At 34.4% G+C, this 20,771-nt stretch overlaps 1 long non-coding RNA gene across 1 annotated transcript; it reads right to left on the reverse strand.

The window, feature by feature from the left end:
* Positions 1 to 555: 555 nt before the first annotated feature.
* LOC126810275 (uncharacterized) lies at positions 556 to 20,744 on the reverse strand. The gene is made up of 4 exons (XR_007675130.2): positions 20,493 to 20,744; positions 20,023 to 20,196; positions 2,217 to 2,249; positions 556 to 646 (listed from the first exon to the last, which is right to left on the reverse strand). It is a non-coding gene; the product is annotated as an uncharacterized LOC126810275 (long non-coding RNA).
* Between the last annotated feature and the right edge of the window lie 27 nt (positions 20,745 to 20,771).

Below are 20,771 nucleotides of genomic sequence, written 5' to 3' on the forward strand. Positions count from 1 at the left end.
ACCAATAATGATGTTGTTGATGATAACGTGCATGATGAATACACCAATAATGAATCTGGCAATCATCCACCCGATTAGATTTTATTACATACTTCGAGAAGGTGTTTGTTGATTAATAAAACAATACCTTCTCGAAGTATGTAATAAAATCTAATCGGGTGAATCATCATGGTGAAAAGTGCTATATTAATCATTTTTGCAATTATTGTTACTGCAAACATGGTTGACACCGTGTTGTTTTGTGAAGAATGCGACTAACACGGGGTAAATTATGTTATATGGTCTTTAAGTGCGCAAAATAAAAATATATTTTGTCTATGTCAAATTTTTCTGTACGGATATTTACCTATTCCTGTAGAAACAAAAACAGTACATGTTATCACAGCAGCTAGAAGTATACCATTAAAACAACCCAAAGCCACATCTAATGTAATGCTCCGCTTTTCACCTGCAGTTAAAGATATGCACCATGTGGCTGGGCTAAAAGGTTAATAGACAGATAATATATGAGATACTCTCGTTGGATGATTTTTTTCGCTTAAATAGCAATTTATATATAAAAAACGGACAACGTTGTAAAATTGAAGTTTTATTAAATACTCAATTAAAATCCATATCTTAAGTAATCCAATTTTTACCGGAAAACCTGAAATGTATGATTAATAATATAGCCAGAACAATCAGAACCACTATAACTGCAATTGTTGGGATGCAAAATTTGCAGGTAAAGCAATCTACAAATATAAAGTCTCTCATTATTATCTTTTTTTGCATTTTTGTGACAAAATACAACGAGTTGTGACAAATATATAAACGTCGATTTGATGGAATAATGATCTGTTTTACTTGCAATTACATCACCTAATTGATATGGCTAACGCGACAAATAGGGTGAATAAACTGTAACCATTTTTTCACGCCTATTGTGTTCACGAGTTTCACTTTGTTTATATAGAGAATTTCCTACGAGTCATTTTTGATGTCAAAAATATCAACACAAGTCAACAAATAAATAAATATAATTCTTTGCAATAGATTTTACTTTTACTGAACTTGATTACATTACGGCGTAGTGATACATCATTTTTTGACCGCAATTCAACCATTACAAATCCTTTATATTGAGAAGTGTTTCCATCAAGGTCAAATAAATAAAAATAGTTCATTTTTAATAAAAAAAAAGGTACTTTTAATAAGGAATTAACTTTTCTTTGAAAATAATAAAAAAATAGTTCCTTTTTAACTGACCAATCAAATTAATCTCCTAAGGAGATATCGCAGAAGATTATGAAAATTATCACACAAGCGATATCTACTGTAGAATGTATTATTGGGTGATAAATAATTGTGCCAAGATATAATTGATATATGTTATGTAAATAATGATAATGAATACACAATGTCAGGAATTACATGTTGAGACTGTCCCATAGACTTACCGTATATTGATGGGTACTAAACCATGTTGAGACTGTCCCATAGACTTACCGTATATGGATGAGTACTAACCTATGTTGAAACTGCCCCATAGACTTACCGTATATGGATGGGTACTAACCCATGTTGAGACTTACCCATAGACTTACCGTATATGGATGGGTACTAACCCATGTTGAGACTGTCCCATAGTCTTACCGTATATGAATGAGTGCGCTGTCCCATAGACTTACCGTATATGGATGGGTACTAACTCATGTTGAGACTGTCTCATAGACTCACCGTATATGGATGAATACTAACCCATGTTGAGACTGTCTCATAAACTTACCGTATATGTATGAGTACTAACCCATGTTGAGACTGTCTCATAGACTCACCCTATATGGATGGGTACTAACCTGTGTTGACAATGTCCCATAGACTTACCGTATATGGATGGGCACTAACCTGTGTTGAGACTGTCTCATAGACTCACCGTATGGATGGGTACTAACCCACAAAATATGAATGTGCAAACACAAATCATTTCCAGAGAGGAATAATTACATGTCGTCAAACGCCATTGCAATTTCCAAGTTCACATGTCTATTTACACTGCTCGAATTCAATCTGTATCCAAGGTATGTACAAATGTTACAATTTGTTTTGTATAATTAAAGATGAGCACCGACCCACTTCTCAGGGCTACATATTACGACATCTTACTATTTAACACCCACAAGCCTGGTATCGAACCCATGTCTTGTATAGATAACAGGTTAAAGTCAGTTAATTACCTTCGTTTTGGTCATCAGGAATGGTTGGTGGATCTAAAATGGAATATCAAATTAAACGTTAAACCTGATTTTATTGCTGCTTATTAATTAATTTTCAGGTTACCATTTATGACTAGGAGAGAGAGAGAGGGGGAAGAGAGAGAGAGAGAGAGATATAAATGGGGTTTAACGTCCACTCGACACACACCAGGTCATTTCGGGACTAACATAATAGTTCAATTTTATTTCCATAATTAGCTTGCGCGTAGGGTCTTTAGCAGTGGGAGGAAACCGGAGGACCCGGAGAAAACCCACGAGGTTGGACAGGCGACCCTACTCCTTGTCACGTACAACCGGGGAATCAAAACCACGCCAGTTGACTCAATAACTAGGAGAGTCTTTATTTTCTGGTTACCTTATGGCTCGCAGAGTAATTATTTTATTGTTTTAAAGTGCAACTGGGTTTATTGATGGCATAACTGTGGTTACCTTTACATATATTTATAAATATTTTAACTTATAATATTTATTAAAATCCCTCTTCTGTTTAGGTCATCATTTATGATTTGAGAAAATGCTTCTCTTTATGTATATATAGTTAACATCATTTAAAAGTGTAATTTCCTCAGTTACTATCACCCCTCATAAATACACTATGCAAGAGCTAAATCTGACTAGTGCAGGTCTTTCTTTAGGCCTGAAATGTTATCTTAATTTTTAATTAGACATTAATTAACTTATCCAGACCATAATCAATTCTCGATGGCAAAGGATATTAAATAGATTAGAACGGTTCAGTCAAATTTTGATTTAATTTAAAAATATAGGAGCTTCGAACAACCTGCAGTACACGTCTTGTCAAGTCTTCAAAGGCTAACATCTTCGCTTCCAATAAGAGTAATTTGAATGAAATTGTCAAATTATCCATTTTGCATAATGTATATTTAATGTTGGTACAATATCAGTTGTGAATGTCAGCGCGATATAAATGCATATATTATTATTATTATTATTATTATTATTATCCATGCGACACTTTTGAAAATTCCGATGATAAGCCCTTTTCTTTAGGGCTCGGTAGTAGTAGAGAGGGCACTTCGGAGCAATTTTGGAATTCCAGACATTCCAAAGGTCTGACGTCACACATTCCTAAGGTCTGACGTCAGAGCATTCCACAGGTGTTCTATTTATAGTTTGAATATGGTTATTGTTGACTGAACAATGAGGTTATGAATAATAAAAAAGGTATGCAGGTGTTGTATTCTTTGATCGTGTTTGACTTTTGTAACGAGGGTATGGGGTCCACGAATTGTTTATTGGGGGGGTAGGGGAAGATATTTCGCTTTATAGGCAGGTGTGCAGAGGTTACATTGAGTTCACGTCACGCGTAGTTATACCTGCATTAAGGGACAATGACCTCCGCCATTAAGCTTGACAGGTGATTTTGTCGATTTTTTTCTAAGCCAATAGTTTTAATCTACATATTTGTGACAGGGTGTAGTTAAATTTTGGTTTTAAGTTTCGAAAATCTAGGTATAAAAGGGGGGTGATTACACGTTCAAATGTAGAATTGTTTTATGAAGTTGAAAACAAGAGGTTAACATCATGAGTATCGAATTGTATCGAAAGGATATTGGAAATGATTATTTGGTTGTAAAATGTATTTGGCAAGAAGATGTGTGTTATCACATCAGACTGTATGGTTACGGTTTTAAGAGTGATAGATATCCAACACCCAATGGTATCATGTTTTTCGAGCGGCAATGGCAGGCATTGATGAACACTGCCTCAGAGATAGATGAGTATTTACAAAAAAACATTGTAAAGAAATCAGTGCCTATTGGTAATGACGTGTACGTAACGATCGACAACAAATACCCTGGAGTCAACATTCGTAAATTTTGGTGGTGTGAAGAGGAACGAATGCCAAAACCTACCCGAAAGGGTGTTCATTTAAACGTGAAACAATGGGAGGCATTGAAAGTTAGCTTCAAAGAGTTGTGTGAAAATAATTTTACGGGTGAGGAACCACCCCTAGGTGTAGTAGGCTTAGCAAAGACGGAGATTTGTGTATAATTTCTGTCCAACGTATTTTTTATTGGTCGGTCTGTGCGAACCAATAATATAACGAGTTGTATATATATATATAAATAGATGCCTAACTATTGAGTTATCATACGAAACAACATGGCTTCACCCAAGATATCAGATGTTTCAGTCGGTTTGACATTGAGTTTAGGGGACAATGATAATACAACCCCTGAAATATTACTGAAGGCTGGTTATTTAGGGTTGAAGCGTAAAATGGTTTTTAAGATGACATTAAAAGAATGGAGTCGGGTTGTTGATCGTTTCAAAAGATATTTATCCTGTACAAAACCTACCAAATTTGCCATCAACAGTGAGTTAAGCTGTGAACTGGGAACCGCCCGCCAAATGGTTCTGGAGAGAAAAAATGGTAGACAATTGGTGATACCCGAAAAAACCTTTTCCGACCTAACAGGCGTGTCTCGAGTTACAAGATCGTTCAAGCGCGGTCGTTATCATGTGTATGGTTGTTCGCCTGCCAAGTCGGGTCTCGGGGTAAAGGATTGGAGTTTGTTAAAATCTGGACAGACGTGGCACAATACTCCAGAGGAATGTGTTTCTGCAGCAAACAATGAAGGATGGGACCAGCCTGATTGCTACAGCACAGAAGTACGCGTAGAAGGGGTCTACGCCGAAAATCAACTCATTTTCCACGAGGATCTTGTAGATGCGGAGGAACACGTTACACACCTCGTACCGTGCACCATGTGCTCAAAACCTATGCATGTCAATGACGATCATTACTGTCCTGCCGAAAATATACGTACGTTAGTTGTGCAAATATTGGGAGACATGATCAACACGGAGATTTCAAAAAGTGTAACCGGTCGCTGTGAAGGTTGTCTCAACGGTCGTGGAGGGCAGCTTGAACATACATGCCTGGGGATCGACTATTGGTTCGATGAAATCAACTTTGGGGACTTGTACTTCGAATCCTGTTTTCTAGAGTTGAACAAAGATCGTTTTTTACAGATAGCACGATTCGTCCCAGAGATTCGCGATCAGAGCGAAGAGTTGTTTCTACACGCAACGTTGTATTGGAAACCTCAAATCCTAGAATGTGTTCACACGTTGACTAAATAACTTTTTTTTTTTTTTTATGATTATAATTTTCATTTTCTATATGTATTACATTTGTACTTTGTATAATAAAAGATTAAACATTTTTAAATGGAATTAGTTATTTTTACCCCGGCTAACGAAATGGATGTAAGGCTAAAGACCCCATTTACATGTATGATATCAGGGCCCACACAATCGGGTAAGAGTCAATTGGTCAGGCGCTTGATTCTAGAACTAACACAAGTTGTCGATCAACCCATAGATCGTATCGTGTGGTGTTACGGTGTTTGGCAACCTTTGTACGAAGAATTAGCGGGTATCGTAGAATTTGTCGAAGGGTTATCCGCTAGTCTAAACCCCAAGGAAAGAACACTATTGATCATTGATGATTTGATGGCCGAGACAACGGACAAAGTATCAAAACTCTTTACCCGCGGAAGTCACCACGAAAATACTTCCGTCATTTATATTGTTCAAAATCTGTTTCATAAAGGTAAACATCACAGGACGATCAGTCTCAATGTCCATTACATGATTATATTTAAGAACCCTCGAGACATGTCTGCTATAACGCAATTAGCCAAGCAGATGTACCCTGGGAAAACTAATTTTGTTCGTGAAAGTTACGAGGACGCTACAAGGAAACCCTATTCGTATTTATTTCTCGATTTGAAGAGTACAACCCCCGACCTTTTGAGACTTCGGAGTAGTATTTTCCCTAGGGATAACCCCACGGTGTACGTACCAAAGGTATAAAAGCAATTGATTTTCGACTGTACCTACACACAGTTGTCCGAAAATAGATAATGTATGGTCTAGATCGTCACGCCAAGCTATTACAAGCACTCAAGCGGGCCAAACCAAGACAGCGAATACATATTATTAAAAACGCAAGTAAACCAGTCATTGACGCATTGTGTGAGTGTTGTCTTAACATCTTGAAAGGGAGAGTTCGACTCTCGGCATACCACAAGAAACGATTGTCGAAACACAAACGTAGTCTAAGACATTTAGCGGACCGTAAAGTCGCCCTGAAACAGAAGAAAAAAATCCTGCAGAGGGGTGGATTTCTTGGTAGCTTGCTAGCACCTCTGGTAGGGATTCTAGGGAGTGTGGTACCTAAAATATTCGGGTTGTAATGGAATTTACTAAAAAGATGGCTCTAGTACCCGAGAGTTTGCTGGAAAATTTGCAAACACCTAAACCCCAGATATTACAGCCACCCTCTGTGAGAAAAGTTTCTGAATTAGACGTCGAAATACGACGCATCCTCGAGGACCCCGAAATGGATGAAAAATATTATCTAAAATACTTAATCATTCAATATTCCATTATTTTGAAAATAAAAACCACACAAAAAATGTTTAGGAAGCAAATTTCTGAGCGTTAATATCCCCGTGAATAATATTATCTAAAATACTAAATCATTCGAGTTACCGTATATCCCCAAAACCTGTAAGAAATAAATTAATTGTTAATTATCATCCTAGTTTATACATGCAATGTGTTCATTTTAGTGTATTTCGTACTTGGTCACTTTTGAGAGTAAATAGCAGTTTTATCAATAATGTTCTCAAATTGCATCAATCACACACCAAACGTCAATTGGGATTAGCTTATCAAACGGGGGAAATTTGTTGCAATAAGAAATACCTATATTCGGACATTGATTTACTATAACATTAATACATCAGCAGTAACTATAAAAAACGTTAAAGGAGCTAAATCGCTAATAGTTATGGGACCTAGAAATTGACAGAAATGGGTCGCAACGAATATAATAAGGTAATGTGAATGTATATAAACTGATTTACATTCAATCGTTTCTGTTTTTACCGTAATTTCTAATCAGTTATGTTCGGCGAAATGCGCCAAAGTCTCAATTGAATGACGATCTTTAGCGTCTGGTTATTCCAGTCTAAACCGATGGTATTTATTACGCATGCTCTCCATATAAGAATATAGCATTGACATGACTTGTGGAATATGTCTAGCCTCGGTCTTCGAGTCCCTTGTGCCAAATGGCAAATGTACCAGTGGTAAAATGTTTCTTTTGTCTTGAATATTGGATATCAGAAGCTCATCTATTCCTTGTAAGATCACAAGACCAATGCTGATTTGAATTGACAAATAATTCGTGTTTTCAATGTCGAAGATTTTGATGATATTGAGTTAGAGACTTAGCTACTTTAACAATAATTTTTGTAGATATGGAAAAAAAGATATTGATCACATAGAAATACCAAATTTTTTTTAAAGATATGGAAAAAAGATGTTGATCACATAAAAATACCAAATTTATATTCCATAAATGGTAGATGTAGACATTAAACATACATTATGCAAGGGCTATATCTCCCTATTGCAGGACTTCCTTTAGGCCTGAAATGTTTTCTAAATTATTAATTAGACATTAATTAACTGATCCAAGGCCATAATTAACTGATCCAAGGCCATAATCAACTCTCGATTGCTTCGGATTTCTCAGATATTAAATAGATTAGAACGGTTCAGCCATATTGTAATGGCTGCAATTATTGCAACGTCTTGTCAAACCTTCAAAGGCTAATATCTTCTCTCGCAATAGAGTAATTGGAATGAAAATTTCAAATTATTCACTTTACATTATCTATTGTCGAACTATTATAGCAAGAATGGCTAGCTCTTTATCGAAATCTTACATACTGTATCTTTAAGTTAAAGATAAAAGTTACAAGTTTGTTTTTATATGAAATTTTACAATTTTATAATAATCTACCGGAAATATACATAACAGGGATAAAGCATAACGTTTCCACGATATAATAACCATGAATGTAAGTGAATAAACAACAAACAACACTTCAAAATTCATACGTTCATGGAAAAATCTTACCAATCGGTGCATAGATACGATAAGCATTCATTAAAAATCACAGAGAATATAAAATATGTGACTGGACAAAAATATTACTATATGATATATATGTCCAGACTGAAAAATCTCTGTTCAGACTGATATAATAAAATATCTGCAGTTTATAGGGAACTCTGTAAGATGCACATAAGTATATACCACTGTTTTATTTCGAACAAGTATAAAAACATTTCATTGGAGAGATTAAACATTATTGACATAGATTTATAATGATGTTTAGTTATTTTCGAAAGATATTTACTCGTGAAGTAAGGTTTGTTAAATAATCTCTTCAGTGTTTAATCAATTGTAACGGTGATTTTCCGAGTTGTTTGACTTGAACCGTGAATGTTAAATATGTTTTGTACTAGACAATGTAACGGCATATATATACATTTCGATAATTGCACTTTTATTAAAGTTCAAATGTTCGGGGTGCATATTCCATATGTCGTGAATGCGGCGAGGAAAATGATGCATGCCTATTTTTTAAGTCTTCATAATAAACCATCTAGAAACCTCAATTTAAAGCCGGAAATCAGCTGTATCGCGTTATGGGGAATGGAAGTAATTGTATAAGGTATTAGACAGGGAAAGATTTGTCAATGAATGTCGGTGAAGGGGAAATTTCCAAATAATGTTTAACCCGTTTCATATAAGTTGTGAATAAAAAGGGGTAGCTTATTCCAAACCATATAGCTCATATTGTCTTGATCATCCCTATGTGCGTAAATAATCATCTAATAATGTGTTTAAGTAAATATAGCCTCATGCAACAGAATGACCATATGTTCAGATAGGGAAAAATGCCTCTTCAGACTAAAATATCTGCAGTTTTGCAGAACGACGAAGTCCAGTTAAGTTTATCCACGTAAAAGTAACTCCATCTCGACAAATAACGACACCCCAGTTTGAAAGGTATATTATTTGTGTGCTGGTGATATCAAATGGAAGTACTAAAATGGCTGAAGTATGTCGAATGTACAACCGTCTGTTATCAACACAAGGACGACAGGGTATTCCCTTATAGTAGTAAACCAAGCATCCATTTTTTTAAATGCAGTTAAGCCCCCCCCCCCCCTTTATTATATAATCTGTTACTCTAATGAACTTTTAAAAAAAACGAAAAAAAAAAACGAAGAATTAATTTATAAAATTAAAAATGAAATTATAAAATTAAAAATGAATTTATAAGATTAAAATTGAATTTATAAAATTGTAAATGAATGTCATTATAAAATTGAAAATGAATTTATAAAATTAAAAACGAATTCATAAAAATTAAAAATGAATTTATAAAATTAAAAATGAAATTAAAAATGAATTTATAAAATTAAAAATGAATTTATAAAATTAAAAATGAATTTATAAAATTAAAAATGAATTTATAAACTTAAAAATGAATTTATAAAATTAAAAATGAATTTATAAAATCAAAAATGAATTTATAAAGTTAAAAATGAATTTACAAAATTGAAAACAAATTTACAAAAATAAAAATTATTCTACAAATTTAATTTATTTCTTTTTTTTTAAATTGAGGATTATTTTCCAAAATTAAAAATTATTTTCCAAAATTAAAAATTATTTTCCAAAATTAAAAATTATTTTCCAAAATCAAAAATTATTTTCCAAAATTTCGATTTCCATACTCCCCTGGCAATACAATCTTTTGTTCTTCAAGTGCTGCCAGAATCTATTTTTCACTGTCAGAGCATCTAAAATATGGAATAATCTTCTAGATACACACTTAGTCTTCGTTGTGTCATTAGTAACAATAAACAAATTGGAGGGGGGGGGGAACAAGAAAACTAACAAAATTCATACTTTCAAATGAAATCTTTATTATACACATTACGGTATCAGAAATTTAAAATCGAAAAGATTATGACGAATACATATATATTTATATATATATATAAACAACATATTAACCATGCCAGTATGACAAAATGTGTATTGTTTTCAATACGTTTTAGGTATGCCACTCTAGAATTTCGTTGGATTTCGTAATGGGGTTTTATTATCTTTCGATGACTTGTTGTCGCAGAATCTCCATTTTAAGTTTATGTTCATTCACGATAGCATTGATCTTAGCATTTAACAATGCCAGTCTTAAATCATGCGCAGATGTCCTATTATTTACACTGAATGATTCGGAAATGATGTCGAGTGGTTGCTGACTGATTACATTCGGATCTACATTACCACCGTGGCGACCGCCACAGTATTCAGTATTATCTGAAAAAAGAAAATATCCAAATAGTTTAGTCTAACAAGGACATATCAATATTTTAATTATGTGAATAATTTATGTTGTTGCAATGTATCTAAATCTTTCAAGCAAAAAACAACGTATCCACCGATGCATCTAATGTGTCGTTTTAACATAGTATAGTGTTTTAAGTGGCTTTTAATTACTTACCAAAAGAAGCCCCATTTTTTACGCTTTCACCCGGCCTTTTCTTTGACGTTCTTGTTAGCTTCATTTCGTTTCTTTTAAGATGACGCCAGTAATTCTTTAATTGAGTCGAACTTCTAACAGGGAAATTTGGCTGTGCACAGAAACGTTTTTCAATTTCTTTCCAAGCCTGTTCTTTGAGAGAAACCGATTCTACATCCCTTCGCTTATTATCAATTATATTTAGGAATTCTTTTACCACTGTCAATAGGAATTGTTTCTCGAAATCTGTCATTGAAGGTGAGCGACTTTTTGGGGTATCCATCACGTACAAATTATGTCTGTTGTACTGAGAAAACTTATCACAACTCTACTTTATAAATAATCACAATAATACAATAATAGAAGCATTGCAAAAGAAATTGGCCAGATTATAGTACAAACGGTAGTTGTGTACAATATACACAAGATCTGCTACGTCACACAACGTCTTTCAATGCGACTTTTCCGACAACGATACCATTTCGTCCACGCCGTCAGTTATTTCGCTAGAAAAAATTTTGTGGTAATTGTATCTTCAGATGTTTGGCCCCAATATACACCATACACACACCCATCAGGTATTTCGCTAGGACAAATTTTGTGGTAATTGTACCTTCAGATGTTTGGCCCCGATATACACCATACACACAGCCACACACACACCACACACCACACACACCACACCAAGCATCATTACTAGACGGTCATGTCTGAGTACATTGAGTATAATAATCGTCTAGCCACGTTTGACAACCAATGGACCCATGTTCATCCATCACCTTACAAGTTAAGTGAATCCGGATTTGTTTATTTCGGGGATAATGGTCGTGTGCAGTGTTTCAGTTGTAAATTGATATTGAAGGATTGGAAGCCATTCGACGATCCATTCCACGAACATGCTAAATATAAACCAAACTGCCCCTATATGAGAATGATTAAAGGGTCTTTGGGTGGTGGTTACCGATGGGAATACAAAGGAATACTAGATGGAAAAGTCATCCAGTTGGCACATTCCCGTGTGTTGTACAAGTGTAAAGCCGAATGTATTGACGCTGCTAAGAAAGCCGACTTTAGCTATATTGATAGTATGGGTAGATCTTATTTATTCCTGACAGAGTGGAATTGCAAAGAAGATAAAGTCAAACAGTGGGATATAGACAACATGTCAGCCAAAACACTTGATTTCGAAGCTTATTTGTTTAAACAGTGAATTACCACAAAATTTTTTCTAGCGAAATAACTGACGGCGTGGACGAAATGGTATCGTTGTCGGAAAAGTCGCATTGAAAGACGTTGTGTGACGTAGCAGATCTTGTGTATATTGTACACAACTACCGTTTGTACTATAATCTGGCCAATTTCTTTTGCAATGCTTCTATTATTGTATTATTGTGATTATTTATAAAGTAGAGTTGTGATAAGTTTTCTCAGTACAACAGACATAATTTGTACGTGATGGATACCCCAAAAAGTCGCTCACCTTCAATGACAGATTTCGAGAAACAATTCCTATTGACAGTGGTAAAAGAATTCCTAAATATAATTGATAATAAGCGAAGGGATGTAGAATCGGTTTCTCTCAAAGAACAGGCTTGGAAAGAAATTGAAAAACGTTTTTGTGCACAGCCAAATTTCCCTGTTAGAAGTTCGACTCAATTAAAGAATTACTGGCGTCATCTTAAAAGAAACGAAATGAAGCTAACAAGAACGTCAAAGAAAAGGCCGGGTGAAAGCGTAGAAAATGGGGCTTCTTTTGGTAAGTAATTAAAAGCCACTTAAAACACTATACTATGTTAAAACGACACATTAGATGCATCGGTGGATACGTTGTTTTTTGCTTGAAAGATTTAGATACATTGCAACAACATAAATTATTCACATAATTAAAATATTGATATGTCCTTGTTAGACTAAAGTATTTGGATATTTTCTTTTTTCAGATAATACTGAATACTGTGGCGGTCGCCACGGTGGTAATGTAGATCCGAATGTAATCAGTCAGCAACCACTCGACATCATTTCCGAACCATTCAGTGTAAATAATAGGACATCTGCGCATGATTTAAGACTGGCATTGTTAAATGCTAAGATCAATGCTATCGTGAATGAACATAAACTTAAAATGGAGATTCTGCGACAACAAGTCATCGAAAGATAATAAAACCCCATTACGAAATCCAACGAAATTCTAGAGTGGCATACCTAAAACGTATTGAAAACAATACACATTTTGTCATACTGGCATGGTTAATATGTTGTTTATATATATATATATAAATATATATGTATTCGTCATAATCTTTTCGATTTTAAATTTCTGATACCGTAATGTGTATGATAAAGATTTCATTTGAAAGTATGAATTTTGTTAGTTTTCTTGTTCCCCCCCCCCCCCTCCAATTTGTTTATTGTTACTAATGACACAACGAAGACTAAGTGTGTATCTAGAAGATTATTCCATATTTTAGATGCTCTGACAGTGAAAAATAGATTCTGGCAGCACTTGAAGAACAAAAGATTGTATTGCCAGGGGAGTATGGAAATCGAAATTTTGGAAAATAATTTTTGATTTAGGAAAATAATTTTTAATTTTGGAAAATAATTTTTAATTTTGGAAAATAATTTTAAATTTCGGAAAATAATTTTAAATTTTGGAAAATAATTTTTAATTTTGGAAAATAATTTTTAATTTTGGAAAATAATCCTCAATTTAAAAAAAAAGAAATAAATTAAATTTGTAGAATAATTTTTATTTTTGTAAATTTGTTTTCAATTTTGTAAATTCATTTTTAACTTTATAAATTCATTTTTGATTTTATAAATTCATTTTTAATTTTATAAATTCATTTTTAAGTTTATAAATTCATTTTTAATTTTATAAATTTATTTTTAATTTTATAAATTCATTTTTAATTTTATAAATTCATTTTTAATTTCATTTTTAATTTTATAAATTCATTTTTAATTTTTATAAATTCGTTTTTAATTTTATAAATTCATTTTCAATTTTATAATGACATTCATTTACAATTTTATAAATTCAATTTTAATCTTATAAATTCATTTTTAATTTTATAATTTCATTTTTAATTTTATAAATTAATTCTTCGTTTTTTTTTTCGTTTTTTTTAAAAGTTCATTAGAGTAACAGATTATATAATAAAGGGGGGGGGGGCTTAACTGCATTAAAAAAAATGGATGCTTGGTTTACTACTATAAGGTAATACCCTGTCGTCCTTGTGTTGATAACAGACGGTTGTACATTCGACATACTTCAGCCATTTTAGTACTTCCATTTGATATCACCAGCACACAAATAATATACCTTTCAAACTGGGGTGTCGTTATTTGTCGAGATGGAGTTACTTTTACGTGGATAAACTTAACTGGACTTCGTCGTTCTGAAAAACTGCAGATATTTTAGTCTGAAGAGGCATTTTTCCCTATCTGAACATATGGTCATTCTGTTGCATGAGGCTATATTTACTTAAACACATTATTAGATGATTATTTACGCACATAGGGATGATCAAGACAATATGAGCTATATGGTTTGGAATAAGCTACCCCTTTTTATTCACAACTTATATGAAACGGGTTAAACATTATTTGGAAATTTCCCCTTCACCGACATTCATTGACAAATCTTTCCCTGTCTAATACCTTATACAATTACTTCCGTTCCCCATAACGCGATACAGCTGATTTCCGGCTTTAAATTGAGGTTTCTAGATGGTTTATTATGAAGACTTAAAAAATAGGCATGCATCATTTTCCTCGCCGCATTCACGACATATGGAATATGCACCCCGAACATTTGAACTTTAATAAAAGTGCAATTATCGAAATGTATATATATGCCGTTACATTGTCTAGTACAAAACATATTTAACATTCACGGTTCAAGTCAAACAACTCGGAAAATCACCGTTACAATTGATTAAACACTGAAGAGATTATTTAACAAACCTTACTTCACGAGTAAATATCTTTCGAAAATAACTAAACATCATTATAAATCTATGTCAATAATGTTTAATCTCTCCAATGAAATGTTTTTATACTTGTTCGAAATAAAACAGTGGTATATACTTATGTGCATCTTACAGAGTTCCCTATAAACTGCAGATATTTTATTATATCAGTCTGAACAGAGATTTTTCAGTCTGGACATATATATCATATAGTAATATTTTTGTCCAGTCACATATTTTATATTCTCTGTGATTTTTAATGAATGCTTATCGTATCTATGCACCGCTTGGTAAGATTTGTCCATGAACGTATGAATTTTGAAGTGTTGTTTGTTGTTTATTCTCTTACATTCATGGTTATTATATCGTGGAAACGTTATGCTTTATCCCTGTTATGTATATTTCCGGTAGATTATTATAAAATTGTAAAATTTCATATAAAAACAAACTTGTAACTTTTATCTTTAACTTAAAGATACAGTATGTAAGATTTCGATAAAGAGCTAGCCATTCTTGCTATAATAGTTCGACAATAGATAATGTAAAGTGAATAATTTGAAATTTTCATTCCAATTACTCTATTGCGAGAGAAGATATTAGCCTTTGAAGGTTTGACAAGACGTTGCAATAATTGCAGCCATTAAAATATGGCTGAACCGTTCTAATCTATTTAATATCTGAGAAATCCGAAGCAATCGAGAGTTGATTATGGCCTTGGATCAGTTAATTATGGCCTTGGATCAGTTAATTAATGTCTAATTAATAATTTAGAAAACATTTCAGGCCTAAAGGAAGTCCTGCAATAGGGAGATATAGCCCTTGCATAATGTATGTTTAATGTCTACATCTACCATTTATGGAATATAAATTTGGTATTTTTATGTGATCAACATCTTTTTTCCATATCTTTAAAAAAAATTTGGTATTTCTATGTGATCAATATCTTTTTTTCCATATCTACAAAAATTATTGTTAAAGTAGCTAAGTCTCTAACTCAATATCATCAAAATCTTCGACATTGAAAACACGAATTATTTGTCAATTCAAATCAGCATTGGTCTTGTGATCTTACAAGGAATAGATAAGCTTCTGATATCCAATATTCAAGACAAAAGAAACATTTTACCACTGGTACATTTGCCATTTGGCACAAGGGACTCGAAGACCGAGGCTAGACATATTCCACAAGTCATGTCAATGCTATATTCTTATATGGACAGCATGCGTAATAAATACCATCGGTTTAGACTGGAATAACCAGACGCTAAAGATCGTCATTCAATTGAGACTTTGGCGCATTTCGCCGAACATAACTGATTAGAAATTACGGTAAAAACAGAAACGATTGAATGTAAATCAGTTTATATACATTCACATTACCTTATTATATTCGTTGCGACCCATTTCTGTCAATTTCTAGGTCCCATAAATATTAGCGATTTAGCTCCTTTAACGTTTTTTATAGTTACTGCTGATGTATTAATGTTATAGTAAATCAATGTCCGAATATAGGTATTTCTTATTGCAACAAATTTCCCCCGTTTGATAAGCTAATCCCAATTGACGTTTGGTGTGTGATTGATGCAATTTGAGAACATTATTGATAAAACTGCTATTTACTCTCAAAAGTGAACAAGTACGAAATACACTAAAATGAACACATTGCATGTATAAACTAGGATGATAATTAACAATTAATTTATTTCTTACAGGTTTTGGGGATATACGGTAACTCGAATGATTTAGTATTTTAGATAATATTATTCACGGGGATATTAACGCTCAGAAATTTGCTTCCTAAACATTTTTTGTGTGGTTTTTATTTTCAAAATAATGGAATATTGAATGATTAAGTATTTTAGATAATATTTTTCATCCATTTCGGGGTCCTCGAGGATGCGTCGTATTTCGACGTCTAATTCAGAAACTTTTCTCACAGAGGGTGGCTGTAATATCTGGGGTTTAGGTGTTTGCAAATTTTCCAGCAAACTCTCGGGTACTAGAGCCATCTTTTTAGTAAATTCCATTACAACCCGAATATTTTAGGTACCACACTCCCTAGAATCCCTACCAGAGGTGCTAGCAAGCTACCAAGAAATCCACCCCTCTGCAGGATTTTTTTCTTCTGTTTCAGGGCGACTTTACGGTCCGCTAAATGTCTTAGACTACGTTTGTGTTTCGACAATCGTTTCTTGTGGTATGCCGAGAGTCGAACTCTCCCTTTCAAGATGTTAAGACAACACTCACACAATGCGTCAATGACTGGTTTACTTGCGTTTTTAATAATATGTATTCGCTGTCTTGGTTTGGCCCGCTTGAGTGCTTGTAATAGCTTGGCGTGACGATCTAGACCATACATTATCTATTTTCGGACAACTGTGTGTAGGTACAGTCGAAAATCAATTGCTTTTATACCTTTGGTACGTACACCGTGGGGTTATCCCTAGGGAAAATACTACTCCGAAGTCTCAAAAGGTCGGGGGTTGTACTCTTCAAATCGAGAAATAAATACGAATAGGGTTTCCTTGTAGCGTCCTCGTAACTTTCACGAACAAAATTAGTTTTCCCAGGGTACATCTGCTTGGCTAATTGCGTTATAGCAGACATGTCTCGAGGGTTCTTAAATATAATCATGTAATGGACATTGAGACTGATCGTCCTGTGATGTTTACCTTTATGAAACAGATTTTGAACAATATAAATGACGGAAGTATTTTCGTGGTGACTTCCGCGGGTAAAGAGTTTTGATACTTTGTCCGTTGTCTCGGCCATCAAATCATCAATGATCAATAGTGTTCTTTCCTTGGGGTTTAGACTAGCGGATAACCCTTCGACAAATTCTACGATACCCGCTAATTCTTCGTACAAAGGTTGCCAAACACCGTAACACCACACGATACGATCTATGGGTTGATCGACAACTTGTGTTAGTTCTAGAATCAAGCGCCTGACCAATTGACTCTTACCCGATTGTGTGGGCCCTGATATCATACATGTAAATGGGGTCTTTAGCCTTACATCCATTTCGTTAGCCGGGGTAAAAATAACTAATTCCATTTAAAAATGTTTAATCTTTTATTATATCAAAGTACAAATGTAATACATATAGAAAATGAAAATTATAATCATAAAAAAAAAAAAAAGTTATTTAGTCAACGTGTGAACACATTCTAGGATTTGAGGTTTCCAATACAACGTTGCGTGTAGAAACAACTCTTCGCTCTGATCGCGAATCTCTAGGACGAATCGTGCTATCTGTAAAAAACGATCTTTGTTCAACTCTAGAAAACAGGATTCGAAGTACAAGTCCCCAAAGTTGATTTCATCGAACCAATAGTCGATCCCCAGGCATGTATGTTCAAGCTGCCCTCCACGACCGTTGAGACAACCTTCACAGCGACCGGTTACACTTTTTGAAATCTCCGTGTTGATCATGTCTCCCAATATTTGCACAACTAACGTACGTATATTTTCGGCAGGACAGTAATGATCGTCATTGACATGCATAGGTTTTGAGCACATGGTGCACGGTACGAGGTGTGTAACGTGTTCCTCCGCATCTACAAGATCCTCGTGGAAAATGAGTTGATTTTCGGCGTAGACCCCTTCTACGCGTACTTCTGTGCTGTAGCAATCAGGCTGGTCCCATCCTTCATTGTTTGCTGCAGAAACACATTCCTCTGGAGTATTGTGCCACGTCTGTCCAGATTTTAACAAACTCCAATCCTTTACCCCGAGACCCGACTTGGCAGGCGAACAACCATACACATGATAACGACCGCGCTTGAACGATCTTGTAACTCGAGACACGCCTGTTAGGTCGGAAAAGGTTTTTTCGGGTATCACCAATTGTCTACCATTTTTTCTCTCCAGAACCATTTGGCGGGCGGTTCCCAGTTCACAGCTTAACTCACTGTTGATGGCAAATTTGGTAGGTTTTGTACAGGATAAATATCTTTTGAAACGATCAACAACCCGACTCCATTCTTTTAATGTCATCTTAAAAACCATTTTACGCTTCAACCCTAAATAACCAGCCTTCAGTAATATTTCAGGGGTTGTATTATCATTGTCCCCTAAACTCAATGTCAAACCGACTGAAACATCTGATATCTTGGGTGAAGCCATGTTGTTTCGTATGATAACTCAATAGTTAGGCATCTATTTATATATATATATACAACTCGTTATATTATTGGTTCGCACAGACCGACCAATAAAAAATACGTTGGACAGAAATTATACACAAATCTCCGTCTTTGCTAAGCCTACTACACCTAGGGGTGGTTCCTCACCCGTAAAATTATTTTCACACAACTCTTTGAAGCTAACTTTCAATGCCTCCCATTGTTTCACGTTTAAATGAACACCCTTTCGGGTAGGTTTTGGCATTCGTTCCTCTTCACACCACCAAAATTTACGAATGTTGACTCCAGGGTATTTGTTGTCGATCGTTACGTACACGTCATTACCAATAGGCACTGATTTCTTTACAATGTTTTTTTGTAAATACTCATCTATCTCTGAGGCAGTGTTCATCAATGCCTGCCATTGCCGCTCGAAAAACATGATACCATTGGGTGTTGGATATCTATCACTCTTAAAACCGTAACCATACAGTCTGATGTGATAACACACATCTTCTTGCCAAATACATTTTACAACCAAATAATCATTTCCAATATCCTTTCGATACAATTCGATACCCATGATGTTAACCTCTTGTTTTCAACTTCATAAAACAATTCTACATTTGAACGTGTAATCACCCCCCTTTTATACCTAGATTTTCGAAACTTAAAACCAAAATTTAACTACACCCTGTCACAAATATGTAGATTAAAACTATTGGCTTAGAACAAAATCGACAAAATCACCTGTCAAGCTTAATGGCGGAGGTCATTGTCCCTTAATGCAGGTATAACTACGCGTGACGTGAACTCAATGTAACCTCTGCACACCTGCCTATAAAGCGAAATATCTTCCCCTACCCCCCCAATAAACAATTCGTGGACCCCATACCCTCGTTACAAAAGTCAAACACGATCAAAGAATACAACACCTGCATACCTTTTTTATTATTCATAACCTCATTGTTCAGTCAACAATAACCATATTCAAACTATAAATAGAACACCTGTGGAATGCTCTGACGTCAGACCTTAGGAATGTGTGACGTCAGACCTTTGGAATGTCTGGAATTCCAAAATTGCTCCGAAGTGCCCTCTCTACTACTCTCGGTCCCTTGGCCAAGAATTGTACAAAGCTTCGGTCACCCCAGACATAGTAAGCATGAGCATTAATTATAATATAAATATATCTAGAACTGTGTACGGATTTATAAACAAATATATTATAACTTACCAGGAGGAAACGGTACAGTATATGTATCCGATAAACTGATTTCAGAAACATAAAAGAAAATATCATCTCTGTACCATTCAAATGTAGAAACACTAGTATTAAACTGAATAGTTATGTTAAATGGACCATTACAGGGTACTGGATTCTCGATGATGACTGTACTGTAAACATGTACTGAAAATTATAAAATCAAGACAAATCTAAATTGTGGTCATTGTTGGTTAGTTTTCAAAGTGAAGTTTGAATCACTACTGGCCGGGACTTTACAGTGGAACCCATCCCATTCACTTTGTGATTTCTGTATACTGTGGCCTGTCCGTATATTTATCTTGTGTTATTGTCTGTGTATGGTGTAGTCCCCCAGCTCTTACTAATTATCCTTAATCCCCACTTGAAATTAAATTACATTCAATTTGAATCAACTAAATATATAGAATCATATTTAATGTAAAAAATAGAAATATACTCACTGAACATTACAAAATAAACCAATAAACTGAGAACTCGAAGTTGCCCCATTGCACTAATACCTATTCCTAGCGCATATCTTACAAGTCAAATAACTTCCTGTTTAACATACATGGCCGTTGTGTTTGTTGTCTCGTATCTGATTTGTGCCCCCCTGCTTACTCTAGTAATCTATTGTTCCCACATGACATTATTGTGACTGTTGGTTGTGAAGTTTATTCAATACTGCACTATATACACCGAATTTTAAATACAAATTATAAATTTCATTGTCATATTCG

This window comes from Patella vulgata, chromosome 2 (genome assembly GCF_932274485.2).
Source record: "Patella vulgata chromosome 2, xgPatVulg1.2, whole genome shotgun sequence".
NCBI lineage: Eukaryota > Metazoa > Mollusca > Gastropoda > Patellidae > Patella > Patella vulgata.